Raw genomic sequence first — 23,746 nt, 5'->3', positions numbered from 1 at the left:
GTGAACGAGATTGGCGTTAGATCTTTAAGATCAATTTTACACAAACTTTTAAATTTGTGGAATTTTCAGTTTCAGCTTCCATATTTTAGATTTTCAATGTTCTCATGACTTTAATTACAGTATAACTGTTAAATCAGGCAAAGCTTACTAACTGATGGTCACATACATGGTGTGAATTCATTCTCGATTGATTCGTGCATGCAAATTATATTCCTTGAAATTGTTTGTTTTATATTAATAAATAGAGCGAGGGGGAGAGAGAGAGAGAAACACATGCACTAATGAGAAGCAAACATTATACTACCAGAGTAGCAACCCAAAAAAAACAAAAAAGATGTCAGTAGCAGTCAGAAAAACAGACATACAGTATACCATTATTATTCATAACTAAAATCATACGATATTTAACATGTGAAAAACAGCTGTGTTTGCGCTGTATAAAGTAGAAATTTGTCTGCGCTAAGGTTAATGTTCTATGAAAATACTAGCAAGGATCACAGTTGCACTTCAGATTGCAACAGAGCAACTAAATGGGATAAGAAAATGTGGAGAAAGTGAAGTCAATTTAAGTTTTCAATATTCTTATATAGGCAGATTCTGTAATAGTGTGTCACATGTGGCACTAGTTAAGTTGATCATTTGTGAAAGATTCATGTTTTTTTGTGATGATTTCTGTTACACATTTTTAATTTATGTACATTTAACCAGATATTATATCTGACTATAGATGAGATTTAACAGACAAAATGTTTTTTTTAATATTCTGATTCAAATACATTTGGACTTTGATTATATACATAATGAAATGATCATGTTATCTTCAGTAACATTATAAAACAATGTAAACTTTAGCCTGAACCATCATGGTGGATGGTCTGATAATCATGCACTTTTCTCCAATCAAGCCTCATCCTCTCCATTTTACACTAATATTGTATGTGGGCCTAGAGGTTTTTAAAAATACATTCATTTCTGTTCTCAAGTTTAATAATTCAAAATTTAATTTGAATTGATATAAAGTTTGAAAAATATAAATTGTATAATCCTGATTACTCATGAAACTACATTCACAACTCGCAACTTTCTCCACAACAAACAAACAATCATGAAGTCATTCACACTAAACCAACCAATCATGTTCAAGAATTCTTGTGATTAATAATCATAATAATTAATTATTCAAGCACTCATTCCGATGCAATCAATTCTAATTCATTAACGTTAAAATTAGAAACATATTCATCCTTAATCAATCAGCAGATGGTGCAATGTTTTGTTGCTATGGCAATAAATATTAATAATTCCTGTTTAAAATTGATATTAATATCCTTGAGATGCAATATGCTATTGAAAAGAACAGCAAGGTGATTGAAAAATATAACAGCAATGCTTTGTCAATAATATTGACATAATAGCAGGTACAGTATTATAAATCAATCTTATGAGTGTCCACTACAATTTTGTACGAACTCCTTCACACCCCTACTTTTTTTCTTTTTTACTCCAAACATGACTAGTTTTCATGTAAGCTTGATAATACCTTGAATCAGTCCGAAAGTGGGTGAATATTAATGAGAACTGCTCTTCATATAGTAATTGTTATCTTGTTAATAAGATTTAGTAGAGTAATTAAAAACATATCGGAGTATCCACGAATCTTTCAAACATCTATCATCTATATTATAAATCTGGGAGATGTTTGCATCAGTATCATAGCAACCAGAAGCTTTGGAATCAACTGAACAAATCATCAAACACACCCACATACACTAACTTATATGACCCTCATTATTTATCATACAATAAATAATTATTGCTAGAACTATGTCTACAATTCGGATTTTAAAACCAGAATTTAACTGTCAGTTTAGTTTTTAACTTTGAATGAAACTCAATTTACTTACTAATAATTTAAAAATAGATAACTTGGAAAAATGTTTATCAAATCATTTATCGTTTTTATAAATACAGTTCACTAATGTATGTTAATTTGTCTAAAAGCACAATATAAACAATTACAAATATACTTGTGTAGATAAAACACTGTACACAATACAGGAGAGAGAACCCAAAATACTTGTTAAACTTCCCCATCATTTGCGGGTCATAAAGAGAAGCAATTATTTAGAAGAAATGTATTCACTTGAGATTTGTCCTTTAAACAAAATTAATATTTGTATTCCTTGTTTCAAGTGTTGTTAATGCATAGACAATAAAGGTTTCTATTAATTTATCAATCACCTTTTTTATTATGTTTTTTTTTTCTATTTGTTTAGAATGAATAAAAAAAATATGTTGGTTTCATGTCCGGGATTTAAATTTTTTTGCCACAGGGTAGGTATTCGATAGACACATTAATAACAAAAATTGTGATTAATTCAGAAAGAAATGATGGAAAGATGATTCTATCATATTTTATGTGTAAAGTATGACCCTTCAGATGGTTGTAAAGTTGTTGGTGCATTTGTTAATGAGACCTGATAACTATATCAAACATGCATAGCATATATGCCCTTATTTGGTACCAAAATATAAATCAGACTAATTAAAGAATATTAAAGTAACTGTAGTTAATCCAATCAAGATATTCCCACATATCCAACTATTCAAATGACCAACTGTAGTATTCAAATGCCACTTTAGATTTCAGCCATTCAGAAATCTTCCACCAATGAAAACCAACCAAAATATTACACAATAGAATGCAATTACAACAACATTCAAGCTTCACATTTAAACTTCATCTATTTTGTTGTTGTAACTCTATATTAGTACTGCCTGGTTAAACCTGCCATAATCATATTTCAGCAGCCAAATCAATAAATTATTTCCTTTCATTTAATTAAAAAGCTTTGTACTACAGCTTATCAATAGGAAACAAACATGTTTTTCTACCTTCTCCTTAGTTCACACTGCATTTTACTTCATTCCAATTATACACGTTCTGAAGTTATAGTAAAAACAATCTGTGAAGTACGTCCACATAACGATAACCTAACTCGTCGTTCCAAGTGACAAGATCAAATCTAGTTATTATATGTTACATTGAAGTAGAAAAATCATGATTGAATACCAAAATGATATTTTAAATTTACCAAATGCACTTCTTTTACAATGTGACCTATATTTCAAAAATTTAACTTCATTTGCTAATGAAATAAGTGAGAAGCTCATTGCATATCTACAGGCAAAATAAGTTAAATGTGTTATCACATATAATAGGATTGTCAAGCTCTACAATTTGAACACAACGGGTAAGATAGGGAAATCTGCGAGAATGAGAAAAAGCCACATCAACCAAGATTCAACCACGGAATATATTAATTGATATGCAGACATGCCGCCGTTAGACTGATGCTTTCATGATACAAAAAAATGTAATGTAAATAGCAACACAAGTCATTTTCCTGACATTAGACAATAAACAAAGTAAATATTACAGTTAATAATTTACTTGACAATGACATATGCTGAATTCAAAAGAGAAAACATCTCATGACTTTAGAGGGAAATTCTGGGTTTAAAATTATAATTGTTATTAACAACTTTAAATCCTGAGAACTTGTTCTAATGGTTTTCAATCAATTAAAACTATTTTTAGTTATGATCTTAAACAAGATTACTTCAGTTAATATGTGCAGTCCATTTGTACTGGTTGGTGGTCTGGCCAGCCAAAGGTGCATGGAATTAATTGGCCGACAAATTTTCAACGTCAGTGGCTTGTTGATAATTGGCTTTTTGCATAATTTAGCATAAACATACTAATTGAATGTTTTTATGGATTCATTTAAATTTCTTTCAAAAGTAAAAAAACATCTCATATCATAGATCAGAACGTTTTCTTTCAGTTACCTCAAAAAGACTTTTTTAGTATAAATATAAAAAAAGTATAAATATTTCAAGTACTATATACATTTTCTTTTTTTTTAATACTGTACAGTAGTTGCATTTTACATTTTTTTCTCTGAAAATGAATTAACTTTATGTTTAAGGTATGGTTGCAAACATTTTCTAGGCTGCGTAATTGTAATGTATATTTATGGACCAACTGATTATAAGTAGTTACATATTGCCATTGGCATTGTTGAAACGACACTCTGCAAACGTGAACATTTGGTAAACACTAAGCAAAAATGATTTTAATCAGAATTACTAGGGACTTTGTAATAAGAACTTGTTTACGATCCTTACATGATGTTCACAAAAACAACTTGTTTACAGTGCAAGTAGAGCATGTGCAGGATTGTTTTTTCTTTTTTATCTACCACTCTATTTCACCTGCCGTTCAATACACAAATACTACTGTATGACACACACTTTTATCTCATACAATATTGTTGGTTTTGGCAAGCAGATTGTTATGACCAAGGGAGCTGAACTCCAGTTTAATTGATCGTACAGTCACCTACTGAGAAATCAATGTTGAGATTTTAGACATTTCTTTCTGGTAAATTTATCGTAGGCCACTGTCCTATAGATTCAGCATTTGTCGATAAAGTATAACTCAGCTACACATCGGCAAATGGAGAAAAGATCTAAAACTGTCTGTGTCTAAAGGGGAATAGGAAAAAGGTCAGTGTGCGATCAAAAAGGACAAAAAATGACCAAGTTACCAATTTGTCATGACATCTGGAAATGTACTAGACATTTTAACAAACAAACAAGACAAATTACAAAACCATTGCATATAGACTTATTACGACTAAGATTCTTAATGTTAAATATCAAACTTATGTTTGGTGCAAATGTTTGTTTGTATGTAATTTAACACTATTCTAACACATAATATTAGTAGCCAAAGCTGGAGGAAAAACAGAGGTGTCTGTAGAAAAAAAACAACAATCATTTGTTAGAAAATAAAACATAATATGAGAATGTGAGAAACCCCTCTTTATTATCACTACATGCATCAATTTTTAAGCATATCTAGACTCCTAAACATGTGATCAAGTTACAGTTGAAATATTCATATTCCAAAAATAATTCATAATGTTCAATTGCATGAGAACATTCTCTGTGTGTTTGTTAATCATTATAAACGTCATAACAGTAGTTTTTTATGCATCACGTCAAATAGGCATTTGCAGAATGCGAAGAGAAGAATTTTGCATGCGTAAAATGTTTTTTTAACACCGGAAGCAAGCCTTTCAACATGTGGGTCGTTGATTTGTCGATTCTTATTATAAATTATAATTTTGTGTAGCTTGTATGTTTTTATGTAGTTTTTCCATTTCTGTCATCCGTAATTCAGTCAAATATCCATAGACAACTCTGTTTATGTATTTGCTGTTGGATGGTGTGAAAATCTTTTTAAACAGTTAAAAAAAGCAAATGGTTTCACTACTTAGCAACACTAAAGATTGATACTAGGGAGGGATTCACTGCCTCGGTCCTGATTTCATTCCTATTTCAATTTCAACCCGGACCACGTCAGAACTGATGGTGCGCATGTCTTATAGAAAACTTCTTTCAAAGAAAAACCAATAGAAAGCAAAAGTACATATTGATAACTATAAGAAACAATCCAGAAAGAGAAACACACAATCAAATTTGCATTAAAAAGCAAAGACACATTCCATTTTCTTATTAAAACGTTACTTCTCCAACCTGCAGCAATATAAGCTGATTTATGCTCATATCAGGCGTTGGTTTGGCATGACCATAGTGATGTGCTCCTTTTTGAATTCATATGACAATTTTTTTGGCCAATTAATCTTAGCCAATAGGCAAATTCATCTTTTAAGTCAAAAAATAACCATATTAGTGCTTGCATACGCTTCTCTTTCCTCCTCTTTGCAGAGACTCCCTGTAACAATCCTCGATTATTTTGGTATAGTGGTACCAAAAATTTAAATTGTATTGTTATTACTATGGTATCTTTTTATGATATTTACTTTAAACTTATTTGTTAGACAGCATTCTCCTGTATACCGGTAGTTTCAATTCAACTTCTTTATTTTTGTTATAAGTCTCTCAAATGAACATGCTATTTTGATATCTGGAAATTTAAACATATATTCATATGGGATTCATAAAAAACGGTATAATGATTTAGGAAATAATGATTATTTATTTATTTTATTTTCAACTTTTTTTTATACATGCAGTACAGTGTAATTTACTTTAATTAGAATTGTATATGTATATATATATATTATATATTTAGTAAGCTATAGTATTATGAATTTCATAGTTACATACAGTACATACTCAAATATACATTTTGTATTCTAAATACCTTTGTTTAAAATTCAGTTTTATCAGAATGTATAAAACACAATTTTCATTAAAAATGTAGTTTTTTTAATGAAGTTTGTATGAAATAGGTAATAGATATGTAACGTTATCTTATTAGGTTGAAAACAATGCCAGAATTTAGTATCCCAATAGAGAACAATAAATGAGAACACAACGTTGTTATTATTACATATTTTAACTCAGTGAGATATTATATGATATTCAGCTTTAAAAAAAAGAACATACGCCAAGCTTAGATAACATTCATATGTAAATCGACCTGATTATGTTTGGTTGGATTCTGAAGCTTTAATTATCATCAATATGAACCACCCACGCAAAGTGCTAAAAAAAACTATTAAATCCCGACATACACTACTCAAAAACAATGGGTAACCTGATTCGTAGGTTTACTACATTGACTACAAATGCTGCAATAGAGTATACAGTTAATAGAATTAATAAAAGGATGATTAAAAGAAAATAAATGGTAGCTGTTAATTAACTGCAGTTTTATTGAGGAGTATAGGCAAATCTAAAGAATAAAATACAAAAATTAAAAAATCTTTAACCTTTTGTTAATCATGAAATCTTTGATTTTTTATGATTGTCTCGTTACCTAAAAAAAAAGTTTGAATTTTAATTTCGTTTGAAAAATGGAAAGCTTAGTTCCCACTAGGAAAATGATCTTATATCAATTCTCTGTCTCCTCTATCAACAAAGTTGAATCATTACTGATTCGCAACATAGTTGTGACGTACAAAACATACTGTAGGAATCCAGGATCAATTCCCACTATATTTTGTGTGAGCAATGTTGCAATGGATTGAAAGTTTGCAGCCACAAAATTAAATATTTTAATAGCTTAAACTGTTTAAATAGAAGTTTTAAAGTTTAAAATTAATATTTTAAGTTACTGCTTTTCCTATCCTTCTATTGTTATTATTATTCGTTATTTATAAAGGTGCTTTTCCAAAGAAAGATCAAAGTGCTGGACACAGTAATTCCATAGGTTGCTTGCTCGATTGATTAATAGTAGATAGCCTACACAATTGTGCTTCAAGAAACTATTGATGGGAAAACGTACAGGAATAGACTTTAAACAAATACATATTTTATAAAAAAATAATCAGAAATGTTTAACTGCAAAATAATCATCTAATATGGGAATTTACAGAAAAAATCTACTTGTCAATTCATCATGAATTTGAGATCAATAAATATATTCAACCTCTGAGGTGATTATAGCCCGCAAGCTAGATTAATTACTTCCTCTTTTATGATTGGTTACCATCTTTCAATGACCGCATTAGACAGCTTCATCTAAATTGAATTCATAGTTCAACAAGGCGCTTGAACTATTGAAAAAATGATTAAAATGCATCTGCAGTCCTGTGTAACATTTTAATAGTGATATGAGATTTTCTGTTTAGCAAGAGTTGTTGTACAATGTCTTCAATGTCTACAATGTGTTAGTATTTAAAAATCAATAATCCTAAAATACCGTAAAATATGGAAGTTTCTAGTGTTGAGGAAAATGGAGAGATTAAGGAATACAGATGGTGATACTACACACATCCAGCGTTGTGTGATGGAAATTAACAATATTAAATGCCAGTGTAATTTCATGAATAGTGCATGCTGCCACCTAGTAAAGGAATTACTGTCTTTTCAGTCCAACTAAACAGGAAATAAAGTCACATTATTCATCTTCAGGACATTTTCATCGTTCTATGGTTTTACCTCCTGTACTCATTCCAATACACCATAAATGACTTTATTACACCAATACTAGGCTCAAAGGAAGTGCAGTTTTAGTCCTCATGGCACATATTGGAGAATGGGCCTGAACATGTCCCTCCTACATTTGAGATGGACCCTCTCACTTTCGATGGCAAACTAATAACATTTGTAAAGCAGACAACTGCATAAAGTAAAAAACCATGTATTTTTTTAAACTTCTTGAATGCCTGGTGTCCTCTGCACCCAACATGATTCAAAACAAATTGGCAAACTTGCTTCATGGTTTTTACATCAAATATATGCAGACCAGGTGTGGTCATCAGCTTTTGCAACGGTATTGGAACATAAGAGATGATCGTGCGATTAAATGCCCTGTAAATCGAAACAAACCTTTGAAGAGTTACAAATGATAAGATAAGATAGGGTAATGACCCTGCAATCATTTACCCCAATTTTCTATCACATTTGTAAATAAAAATATAGCAATAACACAAAGTACAAGGTAAAATTTCACCACATGATGATGACAACCAATAATTATCATAATGTGTGAGCAAAGTAGATTACAGTATTATTGTTTGAAGATAATCCTGTAGAAAACTTTACACCTTACTCAGATATGCAAGCCGTTTGGCTAACTTTGTGCTCAACGAATAATCTGTTAAGTAATTTATCTGTTTGAAAGGTAAACATGAATGCAATCTTATTTGTGTAGTACTTAACGTTTGAAATACTTTGTTAACTAAATACTCAACGGAAAAATTATCTCAACAGGAAAGTTCTAAACCGAAAACACAGACAAATTATCATCATTTAATGTATATGTGCCTATTCTTGCAAAAACCTAAAACTCAATCACAATCAAAACAATCTGAAACTAGTACTTCTGTCATCATCATAATTGCCAACAACTGCCAATAAAAAATACCGTATTTTTTTTTACCTGCGACATGAGGTCAACATCATGCTTTTATTTTCTGTCAGCTGTTTTACGCTACGTGTATAGATATATTCGGCGAAAATGTGGAGTGAAGACGTTACTTTACTATATAAATCTGTGTGGGGAAGGTGGGGGAGTGGTATGTCCGGCCAAAGACATTTCTAAAAAATAAAGCAGGAGTACGGAATAGACTTCCTTGTCTCCAAAGCAAGTAAACTCAAAGCTGAAGAGCCTGCGAAAGCAGTACAACATTGCAAAAGTCACTCGTGGAGGGAACGAATTACTTGTCCTCATTACGATTTTTTCTGTGCTCTCACAACATCTCTATCACTAGGGCTAGGCTGTTGAAAGTGAGGCATAAAACTTCCTTTATTGCGACTTTTAATCATCGACCAAATAAATAAATGACAGTTTGGGTAAAAAGGATGAATTTTAACACGACCACCCAAGAAGTATTGTTAGCAGAAACGGGGTACTAAAAAATATGGTATAAAAAATACTGTATTTTTATACCGTATTTTGAGCAGTTGCAGCAGAAACAGGCCCCTGGAGTACATAAAACAGTTATAACTGATCTGAAACAAGTTACAATTCATATAGTGCTCATGTCATCAGTTATCTATCTTATACCTATCATAAACTATATAACTTTGATTTATCTCCGATACAACTCCGATAGAGGTAAGAGATGTACATCCGAGTTAATTTAACTCCATTACATGATGTGAGACAAGTGATAGACATACCTTCTCACTGGATTTAGGGGAAACATCATATTTTTATTTGGTGTATTATTTTGCATTTGAACAGTCCACCTGACTGTAGTTATCTCCGTTAGAGAAAAGAGCATTGTAACCATAGCTTAAAAATAAAATGGGAATCGAGACTACAACCAGACATAATTATTTTGATAGCTTACAGGAACTACTGGAGACAACTACAATAGAAAGCTAAACACTTCATTTTTAGAACTCAATTATTAACATTTGGGAGTTTCCCTAATAATTCACAAATAAATTGTAAGTTAGTTTCGCTTGTGAATGAGAAGAGATGATAAAAGGGCTTTTTTAATGTTTATTATCTAATAATAATATTAAATAGATTTAATGCTAAAAATAACAGAAAACATTCATTGGCTGCCAGCATTTCCATACTGCTTTGTAACAATATCAAGCATTCTCAAGTAGTTTTTTTATGATACCTTTTTATTTTTAGAAATATTTTCAGGAATAATGCATCTGTAAGTTAGATGTGTGAAATTATATTAATTAGTTAGAATAAATTTCTTGGCAATGTCGAAACTACACAAACAGTAGTGTCTAGAATCTATGAGTTCTGCTTAGATACCATGACATATTGGCTCCCTTCTTTTCTAATACAGTGGCCTAAATTTCTTTGATAATAGTGTTCTTTGTCTCGTTATTCCAACCACTAATAGTTTTTTTTTAAAATACAGTATTGTATGTTTACGATTCTACTTCAACTAAGTTGGAAAAACCAAAATTGTAATGAAGCAAATGAATTTATCAAACAGAAAGTACAAATTGGGTACAGCATTGTTGGGTTTGATTAGATGTAAAGTTAGTTTAGTATTGATAGCACAGTGGGCTAAATACAGCTACGTAAACAAGTATCAAAATTCTTCTTTTCGTAAATGTACACCTCTCTTCGAAAAGAAAGACCATTTATGGTTTATCCAGGTAACATAGGCACAAAATAGACTTACTGTATCAAATGTGCTGGGGAAAAAAATCATCTTAGCTTGTCAAGGATTTTTCATAATCCCACAAGCAAATATTTGTATTTATTTTTTCTTAAATCTTTGAAAAATCAACACCATTCCATAACTTTTTCAATGCTTACTTAAGCACTTAACTGTTTTGAGCCCATTTCTTTTATGTACTTTAATGTACGATTAATTGTATATGATTATGAGTTTGTATAATAAACGAATAGTTTGACTTGATATGAGTCAGTAAAAATATTGTTCTATTGGGCATGGCACTATAGTATTACCATATTTAAATTTGTTCTATTTTTAGATTATACAATAACTGTACAGTATATAACTAATACAGCCACTTATTGAATAGTAATTGATACTAATTCAATAAAATATAAAATAACCATATGAATGATTTTTCAGTAACTAATACCCCTGAGAGCCAATATTGGGTACGGGTATTGTCGGCATTGTAAAGATATTATATATATTATAGAATAAACCACATAATTGTACAGTAAAACTACAGTACATATAAAAAATGGAATTATTATTTTATTATGATATTCTAATTAATGATAAAAATATGGAAGAAAAATCATACTTTATTACTTATTCATTCCAAAAACAAAATACACTAACCAACAATGCAGGGTTATTAAGATGTCGAATTCGGACAAGTTCAGTTATTTGCTCCCCCCTATCGGTAGTATTCCTCGTGTTCTCCGAAGCAACGGCAAGGTTAAATATCAACAATACAAACCGAGAACCGAAAGATTTAAAAATTCACCCATCCCTACAATAATTAATTTGCTTAAACAATAGTTCATGAGCAAAGAGTCAAGAGTGATAATGTACTTTTTATTTCATTTTTATTACATCCTTTTTATTGTTACTTAAGTATATTGTATAATAATTTTGCAACGTTTTTAGCCTTACGGCTACTTGTTGTAAGTTTTATACCAGAATAAATAAATGATGTCGGCAGTCTATGAGTGCCACTTCCTCTAGAAAGCATGGGCTACTGTCGGTTTATCCAGGTAAACTAGGCACGAAATAGACTGCAGTATGTTTGTACATTAATCCGACACAAGATGATAACATGGTATTTGCTATAAAAACTAAAACTACTTTTTACAATAGCGAGAATAACAAACAAAATCAAAGAAATTGAACTTTGTAGGTTTAACAGTAGAATAATGCATTCAACAAAAAGTCTGCCAAAATACATCAAGATATTCTGTTCTATAAATAACTTTATGGTAAGTTTGCAATGGTTTCCCACCCTACCAAAATGAACTAACTGTACAACATAATAATACAACATAATGTTGTTTTCACTGCTGCTTGTGCAAATAAGGAAATCACAACAACGCCGGGGTTTAGTTTTCAAGTAGGATTAGTTAGGGATTCCCCCTATGACTCATCTCTCTTAGAAGCTATCATACAATAGGTTTCTTGAATCACAGGAAGTTTTCAAACCTTGAGATTTGATTTTGATTGGTTGTGGTTTGCTGCATGAAAGCACCATATCCGTAAAGTATGGCCAAGTTAGTGGACAAACAATACATTGTACAGTACTATATTCTGTCTTGGTAGCTACAAACTTGATCATAAATAAGTGCTCAATATACTTATATTACAAAGACTATATACGGTAAATACGAGAACATGATTGTGTGAAATAGCATCGCATGACTGTGCTGCGCCAAGGATCAAATTTGTTACTATACCCTGGCATGACATCAACAGACTACACCGGGCCTGTATTTACTTCACTTTAAAAAAAACCGAATGTGCCAGTATTTATAAAAAGAATTGTGAAAGAATATAAAGAAGCTATAATTTCTCTGACTAGTGTTGTTACAGTATGATTCTACCAATGTACACTTTTGTTGTTTTTCAATAATTTTACCAAGTTTAAATAGGTATATTCATTACAGGAACACTTGTAAAATGATCAGGTATACCACCATTTTATATTGTACTTACTAATCAAAGTTCTCAAAAATATTTATTTAAACAAGTTTACAATTGAAAACTATTATATATTCAAAAAACCAGGTAACCATAGAAGGTATATTACAAAATGAACAATAGTTCTATTCATACATCTCTATGTACTTTAATGAAACTTAATAAGAAAATATTTAGAATAAATCCAAGGAAAAATAAACCATTGTATGATTTTCGTTCTGGTTGGTAAGCTAAACAATACTTATTTACAAATGATGCATGTCATCAGGGCTGGAATGCTAGTTATTGTTCTATGAAGGCCCAAGGTAATCAAACTTTATGAAACATTGACCCAAATAGCCCCCTCTAACGCTAAAAAACTTTTATTTCAATTTTGCGCATCAAAACATCCTGGTTTGAAGGCTAAAGTTGTTCAGTGCTTGATACGGGATATAACGGGACATATAACAAGTTGTATCATTATACTAATTTTAGATTCTTCAAAATATGTTTTACATTCTTGATTAAACCATTGAGGTGTTTACCTCTATGATTAACCTAGTCTGGTTTGAAAAAAATTCATACTGTGATATAAATAAGATAAATATTAATGATAATAAAAATTTAATGAAATTATCAAAATTTGATAGATTGCAATATCTTATTTTTTACAAACATATTATTACATCAACAAAAAACAATTGGAAAGTTATAATGAAATGTAATATTGGAGTTATGACATTGCTTGAAATGTTTGCCAGTTTATGGATTCTTGAGTGCAATAAACACACCCCTTATCAGTGACAATGCAATCCCATCATGACTAAAGCATACATGTGACTGTGTTATCTTTTTATATAGCTCAACGTGATAGCACTTCATAATACAAAGTCATTGGGCAAGTCAAGTATATGAAACTTTTAAAGTACAATGACCCTAGCATTTTCAAAAGTAAATTTCTTGAAATAATTATTATTCAACATTTTTATGATATTCAATGAATTTGAGGCGGTAACTTTTTAAGAATATAAAAAAGGCAAATAATCACTTCAAACAAAACCTTACTTAATAAAATTTAAGAAGTGTGTAATAAAAAATACCGACAAAGTTTGGGGAAAAAACCTTTTTTTATGTTGTTTTAAAATTCTGTTAAAGAATTTCAGTAAACAAAACCACAATCAATACACTTTTCATGGCCATGACCAAAACAATTGACAATACAAAATATAAAATGCACAAAATGAAGTCACTGTATACAAGTACAATAGTATATATACAATATATGAAGTCATTTTGAATTATGATACACTAGTTTTTGGTTTTTGTTTATTTCTTTTCATTTTACTAGCATTTTACCTACACCTTAGAATGACGGTGCATGTTTTTTTATTTTTTAGTGTTTAGTGCAGACTTTTACAAAATGTGATCAATACAAAATAATGTATGTTTTTTATAGGTTGAATGGAAAGAATATTTGTATGAGTTGAATGGAAAGAACATTTGTATGAGTTGAATGGAAAAGTCTATGTTCAAACCCATGGAATGCCTCTAATTTGTATAGTACTACACTACAAGATATCTAGATCATATACGATAATATATTGTATAGGTTTTGACCTAATCAACCACCATATATTTATTCATTTTAACAAATAACGTAATCCGCCAAATTGTCTACAATCTTACCTTCTCATTTATATGTTCATATACCATTAAATCATAAAATACTTGGACAAGAAATAGATTAACTTTTTGAAAACGCAATTCAGCCAATTATTTAAAAGTAAATATTGAATCTAAAATCATTAAGGTTTAGTATTTACCAATTATATTCATATATTTCAAGTACATGGTACTTCTGCAACCGAAAGTTTACTCTGCCTTTTCAATATTTAACCAAAAATCTATTGACAAATGATTTTATCTGAGCAGTTAACTAATGCAAAAGGATAATAAAAAAATTGTTATTGATAACAACGTAGACTTAGAGGAAACATATTTATTGAAATCTTCAAACAAATGGCTATAAATCGTGAGGAATGTGTTTAAAAGCAAAGAATAGGAAGCATTGACGCTTGTGATTTCGCATTCCAAAGCATTATTCCCACAATTCAATTCAAATTTTTAGCAAATATTGTTTTTTTGTTATTGCATAATAACAACTCTATAAATAAACCGTTTCTGTACGATTGCTTATCAAGTTGAAACAGGAAAGAAAAACAACCAAAAAGGGAAATATAAAGGTAAAATAAATTTAAAACAATGAAAAAATAACAAATTCAAATTCACTCAATACCTAACTTGAAATGAAATCACGAACAATAGTAAAATTGTTGCTTCATTAAAGTTGAAATATGTATATATGTAATAAATAACCATATAAGGTAATTTAAAAGTTAAATATAGAACAATGAACAAGAAATAATTTAACATGAAATCACTATGATTTCCATGCTTTTTTGTTTCATCAACTTTTTGAAATCACGAAGGCAGATATCATTAATTAAATGAACAAGAAGCCATATTTTAACACTACAACCCTATAATTCAGTATAGACACCCTTATTAAGAGGACACTTTATTGGATCCCCACTTAAGTGGGTCCCCATGTCTGCTTTAAATAGGGTTTTAATATTGTATATATTTTTAAAATGTTTGTATTACTGTATTTAGGTATTTTTTATTCTTGATTGAAAATTGTTACATAGTGGTCTTGAACATTGTTCTGTGGTCCCAAAATGTCAATCTAGTTTGTATTGAAATTATTCAGTAAACATCAAGCATTATTTTGATTTGAAAAACAAAGAATCAAATCTTTAAAAGTGAAGCTTACAGTTACTGATTTAGAATGATGTTGCTTTGAACTGCAGACTAAATGTCAACATCACTTTCTTTCAATGACTATTAATCAATTAACATTTTACTAGAAGCATTAAATGCTCACTTTTAATTAGGAATAACATTCTGAGGTTGCTATTTGAACTGTTCTCATGGGTCCTATATAATAGTGTAGAAAATGAATGTAATAATAAGACACAACCATTTATAATGAAATAGTCACAAATTTGACAAAAGTAATTAATTTAGTGAAAGTAATATAATAAGTAATACATGTATTAATAGTAGCAATTTTAATAAAATCAAATATAAAATAATAAATTGACAATGGATATTTTATTTTTGAGGTTCACAATTCATACTGATGATACAGTATTGATGATAATACATGTAGTAGATATTAAATGAGGAAGGTAAGACAAAGATGTGTTCACAAATTAGAGTTAAGTCGCAATGTTGTATCTAACTCTGATAGAAAAAAAGAATGTCTAAATATGTCTAATGTCAATTATGAAAATGATGATTATGATGATAATGATATATAAATAGATACTACAACCATGATAAATGTTGTACAGTAGATGAGGATGATGAAGACATGACAAAATCATAATGATAATATGATAAAAAAAAAGATGATGCTACAAATATTGTTGATAACAAACATCTAGGAAGAGGAGATGCAACTGGTGTCTATGGAGTCACAAGATTTTTTTCATTAACCAATGTCGCATTCATCCACTCATTAGATATAAAAACCATGATAAAGCTATATTCCCACTTTTCCGTTGCACGTAATGGAAGACAGCGTTGTTTTGGTAAACAATGGAAAATGGTATACAGAATTGTCTGTCTTTTATGTGAATGTAGCTTAAATGATAAGGATGACCAAGACTAAGACATGGAAAAACCATGATAATGAAAATAAAGATGTTGATATTATCATCACCATCAATATTGATGATAAATATGCTCTGTCTCAGGACTTTTCCATCAACCTAATTTCACACCCACCCATCACCCAATTCCAATCTTTCGAATAGCTAGTAATATCTAAAAATAGCATCGCTCAGAAAGAATCCCAAAAGGATGTAAACACGACACCTGATCCCGCTCATTACTATCATAACACGTCTGATGATGAGTAAACAAATACTGTTTGCAGGCAACGCATTGTCATCCTCATTACACGATAACTTTCCCAGTATGTTTCCTACGTATCACATCAATCGGAACAAATCCTCTTCTTGTCTGTATGGGTCACTTCAGGTCACTACATGCTCTGAATGCTGGTGAGCAATTACACATTTCATGCTTCAATGAACAAGCTAAACATGTTGCCCGATTGTTAGATATGGTTATTAATTGTTAGCTATGCTGGATAATTACACAAGTTTTTATTCTGTTCCTTTTATGCTGTTCTATCTCTGTAAGCAATTTAATTGACAAAAAACACTAAAACGCTTATTAATTTTTAGATATTCTAGATATTTTAATTTGCATGATTAATGTTGTCTGTGTGTTATTTTTGTGAGTTATGCTCAGACAAAATTAGAGGTTTATTTTTAGCTCCATATTTTCCCAGACACTGTTCATTATTCTGCCTCTTATTGGACCATTTTAATTGTTAATCATTTTTTTCTGAAAATGTCATCACATAAAGGAATAAATAAATTTAAACAGCACAAATCTGGCAGAAATTACAAATTATAGTATTATCATCTTTAAAAGCAATATTCATCATCTTACAGAAGTTGTTTAATTTAATTTTTGTGAATGTTTTCAACCCTGTGACCTACATAATTTCATGTGGTTTAGATGTTAGGATTAAAAACGTGCATACATTAAATTTTATTTGCATGAGTTAGATACAAATACATCCAGTACCATGAAAGATATACTGATACTTTTTTTATGTTTCTACATTAAAATAAAATTCTTACTAGACTTATTTTGTTAAATATGAAAACAAAATGAGTATATATTGGTATTCACAATGAGTACATTGCTAGATTATTCAGCCAACATTAATGTATGTTCACAGACCATTTGATGTCGTTTCAGAAGATTCCGAAAGGCCATCATTCTACAAGTTTTTGCGATTGCTTTGCGCGCATATCATTATGATTTGTAACGTCTGTATGTTTGATTTGTAGTACATTGCAACATTCCAAATTACAAAAATATATTTTTTACATTGAAATGTGATATAATCACATCGTCCTGTGACAATATATCACTGCTAAATGTGGTTTGAAATTAAAAACACAATAGTTTTCAAAAGCAATAAATTAAAACAAATATAAAACAATTTAAAGCCATGTTAAAAATAAAAATAAAGGTGAATACACAATGTTTTGTAATCTTCAACAGAAAATGTTGAATGACTTGAACAGGTGAAATTCTATTTTAAACAATAATTATTTGAGTCAGTAAAGTAATATTCAAAATATTCCATTTTTTATCTTCAGTATATCATTATTATTAAATTATTTAATACAAATCTTGCTAATAAACTTCATTTGTACAGTAGATATTGCATTCAAATCATAAATGAGCAGACTTTTATGTTAATTCAAGAAAATGATCGAACAAGAATCAAAGCTTCAACATTATTGATGTACATGTTATTAGGATCCATCCAGTACCGGTCCAGTAACCAATTCTACTGTTTTGAAGTCTTTGATTGATAGAATAAACACACAGTTTCCTAGGGTATGTAAAATAAGACAATGGATTACAATTACTGTGTGTAATATCCCTCATATGAATCATAAATGTAGTTTAGCAACAAAAAACAAAACAGAAGAGGACCTATAAGTTGGTTTAACCTTATGATTTGGATTACACACTGCTATGTTTAATTGCCAACAACATCATTATTCATTTCCTTGAATAACCTCAGTATAAATATGAATATTGTACTAATTTATCTATAAATATTCCCTAACAGTATGCCCACTGTTGCTATGTTATTTGATCATTAATCAGCCTACTGTAGGAAGGCAGTTCACTAGGGGAAGGAAAACCTTCAATCCAAGAGAAGGCTATGGGAGAAACCCAGATAGAAAAACCAGAGTGGAGCAGTTGGATCGACTATCTGGCACCCTTATGGCACCTCTTGCAACCAATCTGTCGACTCAAAATGGACCCTGTTGGTGCAGCCAAGAGTGTCTCCGAATTCTTTTGCCCAGATACCTTTGCTGCCACTTACTGCTTCGGTGTGCCATTGTCTCTTGAGGCAGACGGATGCCTACTAATAATAATTTGCCAATATCAATGTGATAGAAGATTGAAAAGGTGGGCATACAACTGAACTTAAAACAATATAATGGTATGGTCTTGTAATTAAATGAAAGAATTTAAACATTTCCTACTCATTCCGGAAACATTTAAATATAAACATAACTTCCAAGAAACAGTAAATTTGTAAATTCCAATCATTTGGATAAAAAGGTGGGTGTACAACAATTACTTCCATGGAAAAACATAATAACATTAACAGCAAACTACTTGATGTCAAACATTTGATTTGCAATTAGTAATTTGAAAGATTAACAATAATTTCAACAATGGCGGCCATAGGAAAAACCAAGGGGGGGGGGGGGGGGAGCGGCCATATTAGTTTAGCACAGCACTTACAATTAGGGGAGATGTAATGTATGTAATGTAATAACATTATTTTCTTAAATGTATACATATAGGCATTACATTTTCATAATTTGAGCTTTTTTAATCATAAATTCTGTTATGTTTTGTTGTTACCTTGACTGAGACACATTTCTGTGCATATGATGTTTATTTTTTTGTATTTGTATATTTTGCATCATCATTATTTTCTAAATGCATTGTTTTTAATCTGAATAAAATAGAACAATGATAGTGGTCTTGTGATGGAAAGCACACTTTCCCTTCATTCAGGAAATGTTTGGATAATTTCTATTCTTTGGTTAAAGTTTCATTATGTGTGGTGGCTGATCATGTGGTTTTGTAATGATCCTCTAGGTCCAAACAAATGACTGAAGATTAAATACTAATATCTAAAAATAGTAATACTTTATTTTTCAATTATAAATTTCTCAATGATGATGTCTTGGTATGAAATCTTAAGAATGTACAAGCCACCTCGCAATATAACTATGAAGAGCGGTAACCAGTTTGTGATTGGTTGAAATTAATCACCATCATCATATGCCTGTTCCTACATGTATTAACCAATTAATAATTTTAATGTTAGGCAGCTAATCAATCGCTACTTATTTCAAAACTTAGTGGGTAATAATTATATGCCGATAAAATAGATATTTTCATTTTTTTTTCAAGGATAAGTTAATTGCATTCATATTGCAGATCTATTAAATTAAATGTAATTTATTGAATGATATATGTCAATTTCAGGTTTTGAATCGTATTTCTGTCATTATTATATTCATCCACGATTCTGTTTTATTTGATGTGAACAAAGCATTTCTTTACAATACAAAAAGCCAAGAAAACTAATTTGTCACAATTCACATTCTCCAACAGTCCCACTGAACACAGAGATCAATTGCCATGGACCATAGAAATTGAATATTAATAAGCATATCGTAGGAGATATAAATACTTTTTAGTATTTCAAGATTTACTATAATTAATTTGTAAAACTAAAAATAGAAGTCACTATTCAATGCAATTGAAAGTATGCAGATGGATCAATTATGTTGATAGTGAATGGAAAAGTACAAGAAAATCAATTGATAGGCTGATATAATAATGTTCAATAAAGGTTTAGTATTTGAAGTCACGTACTGGCATACCAGTTCGCTTTACTGCGTACCGTTCATGATTGAACAATCGCAGTGTCGCAAATTCAATTCTGCTAGACATCTTTGTGGCAGCTTGTGTTGGTGTGATCTCCAGCATGATTGGTTACAGCTGCATTTGTGACAGATTATGATTTGGTGTTTCTGATAAAAGCAAACCTGATGTTGATGTCTATCGAAAGCCCAACAAAAAATCTAACTTAATACATGGTACAGACATAATAGAGCTACGCAACCACTTGATTAGTTGATTTACCACAAAATGCCTAGATCGCCGGGAAGACCTGGAATCAACCTTGATAAATATAATACAACACCCAATAATCCTTGCATGCATTAAATAGGACGGCAAGTCCAACGTCCAGGTCATCCAATCAAAAGTTCCTAAACAAGATATAGATATTACTATACTTAACTAGTTATGATTATTGAAATAGGGTTTCACCATACCAAATAAATCAACAATTAGATTTTTTTTTAAATAGATTATTAATTAAGGCTTTAAAACTACTACATAGAATACAAGCTTAAATAATGGCATCGGTGCATACATGATTTGGTTGGCACGTACAACCACTTACGCATACTCAGTTAGACTAAAGTCATTGTTAAAAATTATGGCATCAAAAGGGATATTGACATTGAATGTTGATATCAACAATTCATAGGTGTCAAAATCCGAACTGGTATGTGTGAAGAAATACTATTGGCTAATTCCGATATTGATGAGTTATTATTTTGAAACCGTGGGAACGGGTAATTACTCATGACAACAAAATATATCTTTTCTTTACATACAAAACAAAATTGTTATCATTATCAATTGGGGTTAACAAATTGAAGTGTTTGTTTATGTTTGAAAAAAAAATCATCAATCAGCCAATCACAGGAAAGTATAGCTAAATAGTAATTGTCTATCATAGTAGGCTATAGGATAAAAACTAACAATTCAAAGCTTTTTAAAAATGCATGTGTAAACATTCAACCAATCACAGGCAAGTACAGCTGAGTAGTTTTATTGTAGACCATGTAGGCTATGGGATAACATTCAACCAATCACAGGCAAGTATAGCTAAATAGTTATTGTAGACTGTACCACAGTAGGTTATGGGATTAAAAATAACAAATAAAAGCTTTTAATAGTCATCCTTTTAAATACAGTTATAATGATGGATAATACAGTTACAATGAGGGATAATACAGTTACAATGATTAACCAGGATATATACACTCATGGGTACGCTTGTTCAAATGTATTGACAATCACAAAAGTTTATGGCTTTACTACAGTTGAACATATCCCCTCTGTAACAATAGATAAAACCCTGTGACAAATAAAATATGAATCTGGAATACCACCTGATACAAAAGAAGCAAATCATGCGAAGCATTCAACTCAATGAGGGGAAAAATAAAGATATACCATTTGCTTTTCTATATTCAGAATTTTCAAATTCTATTTCAGGTTTTAGCATACATATCTATTAAACTGCTAACTCGTCAACTACTGGCTAACAGACAGTGAATTGATGTGAACTCTCACAAAATAGGTTGTGTTGGAGTTTACTGTCTAGTTCTTGTACAAAGTTTATCGTTTAGACAAATTTAAAACAAAAACAAGGTGGAGAATGTAATGATTTATATATTCCTTGTGATAACAATTTAATATTTTCAGTCAATAAATAGTATAATACATTCAGAAAAGACTATTTTTAGCAACATTATTACCACAAATAGTGTTGTTTGATAAAGGTTAGGGGATAATGTTGAATCAAACGCCTTATTTTTCACAGAACTTCTTTTCAAATGCAAATATCATAAATAATCATTATGGTAGTCCGAAAACATTATTTTCAGCAATATTCAAACCACAAATGGTGAATTAGTTAGTTATGGTTAAGGGATGAAATGAATATATGAATGAGCCTCATTCATTGTGCACGCCTTCTTTTTCTCAGAAAGTCTGTTCAGATATAGTCAATGATGTTTTCATCGTTGTGTTTGGATAAAGTTATTTGTTTAGCATATTGTGTATGCTATACTACATTCAGTAGCAACAAATAATATACAATATAAATACTGTATCATTACTAAGAATATAATAAATTTGATACAAATATTGTAGATCAACAACTATCGTCACAAATTAAATAGCCTTTTCACAAAACGCAAGTTACTAGAAACAATAGGCCTTCTGTATAATAAACTAAAAATATCCTGTCTGGAATTTCTTGAAAAATAAAATCATCTCACACAAACTGTCATGTTTGAGAGTGCATCTAAAAACAAGAGAGAAATACATAACGTTAGACTACACTACTCTAGAGTCCTTTTCACACAGAAAGCAATATTGCCTGAAGAAGCCAAATTATTGCTGGTAACCACTTTACAATGATGGTAGGATTGCAGTAATTTTACTGTTTCCTGTGTGTGAAAGAGGTGGTATTTGTCAACCAAATGTTCTAACTTTGACCTTTGTTTTTTTTATACTATTCAGACATTTTAGAGTGGTTCCCTTTCTCACAAATCATGCTTATTAAATACCACAACAGTAAATAGCAATACTAGGAAAAAGAGGTGGTTTGACAAAATATGACGTTGGTACCACAAACAGTGGACCGCAACCACAACAAATTGGTATAGTTTCTGTTGCCAAGTAAATACCATATTTTTTTAATACCATATAAGGTATATTTTTGGCAGCGAAAACGGCGCACACAACAAATATACCATATTTTGTGGATAAAATACAGTATTTATAAATATATACCATATTTTGGGTATATCTGCTGCCAATAAAAAATACCGTATATTTTGATTTTCTGTAATTTTTTTACACATGGATGGATAATCTAAAGCCAACGAAAGTAAGGAACTGCAACATTTGCAAATAATCTTTTGGGGAAACAAATATTTCAGGAAAATTAAAAAGCAACAAACAGGACACAGCCAGATTTAGAAAGATAATTTAGCAAAAATAAAAGGAAAGTAAGGGGTGTCGTTGAAACATGTCAATAACAAAACAAACAGAGACTGTGAAAGCAGAGGCTACAACATCGCCAAAGATAACAAATTCTAATTCGAGCAAGAAAAAAATAACTTGTCCCCATTTTGGAGGATCGAAAGGCGTGTTGGGTAAAAAAGATGAATTTTAACATAACCATCCAAGATAGTACTTCTAGCAGAAACGGGGTACTAAAAAATATGGTATAAAATATACCGTATTTTATACAGTATTTTGAGGATATGCAGCAGAAACAGGCCCTTAGTGAGATATTTTCCTTATAGTTTATACTCTAATATAGTTTTTAATAGGAGTAGGCCTACAGGTAAAGAGTTCCTTTTTTAGTTTAGTCGATTTGGTGCCACGTTGAATTTTCTATTCTACGAGGTACAGTTGATATTACCTAAAACTAGTAGTCCATGGGCTGGAGGGGGTTACCGTGCACCCCCCACACAGTTAAACTTCTTTGGTATCATTTTCTTCCCACGGACATATAGAGT

At 30.5% G+C, this 23,746-nt stretch overlaps 1 long non-coding RNA gene across 2 annotated transcripts in view; it reads right to left on the bottom strand.

Moving 5' to 3' along the window:
* Positions 1-6,854: 6,854 nt before the first annotated feature.
* The window catches only part of LOC144854244 (uncharacterized), a 37,023-nt gene continuing 20,131 nt past the window's right edge, over positions 6,855-23,746 (bottom strand). Inside the window, exon 3 of one of the 2 annotated variants that reach the window (XR_013614545.1) lies at positions 6,855-8,352. This is a non-coding gene — a long non-coding RNA (uncharacterized LOC144854244). Of the gene's footprint in view, positions 8,353-21,927; positions 22,522-23,746 lie in introns of those variants that run through there. The other variant, XR_013614544.1, reaches the window with a different exon arrangement.

Source organism: Antedon bifida, chromosome 10 (assembly GCF_963402885.1).
Source record: "Antedon bifida chromosome 10, ecAntBifi1.1, whole genome shotgun sequence".
Taxonomy (NCBI): domain Eukaryota; kingdom Metazoa; phylum Echinodermata; class Crinoidea; order Comatulida; family Antedonidae; genus Antedon; species Antedon bifida.
The sequence above is the reverse complement of the archived record's forward strand: the minus strand, read 5'-3'. Positions and strand labels throughout refer to the sequence as shown.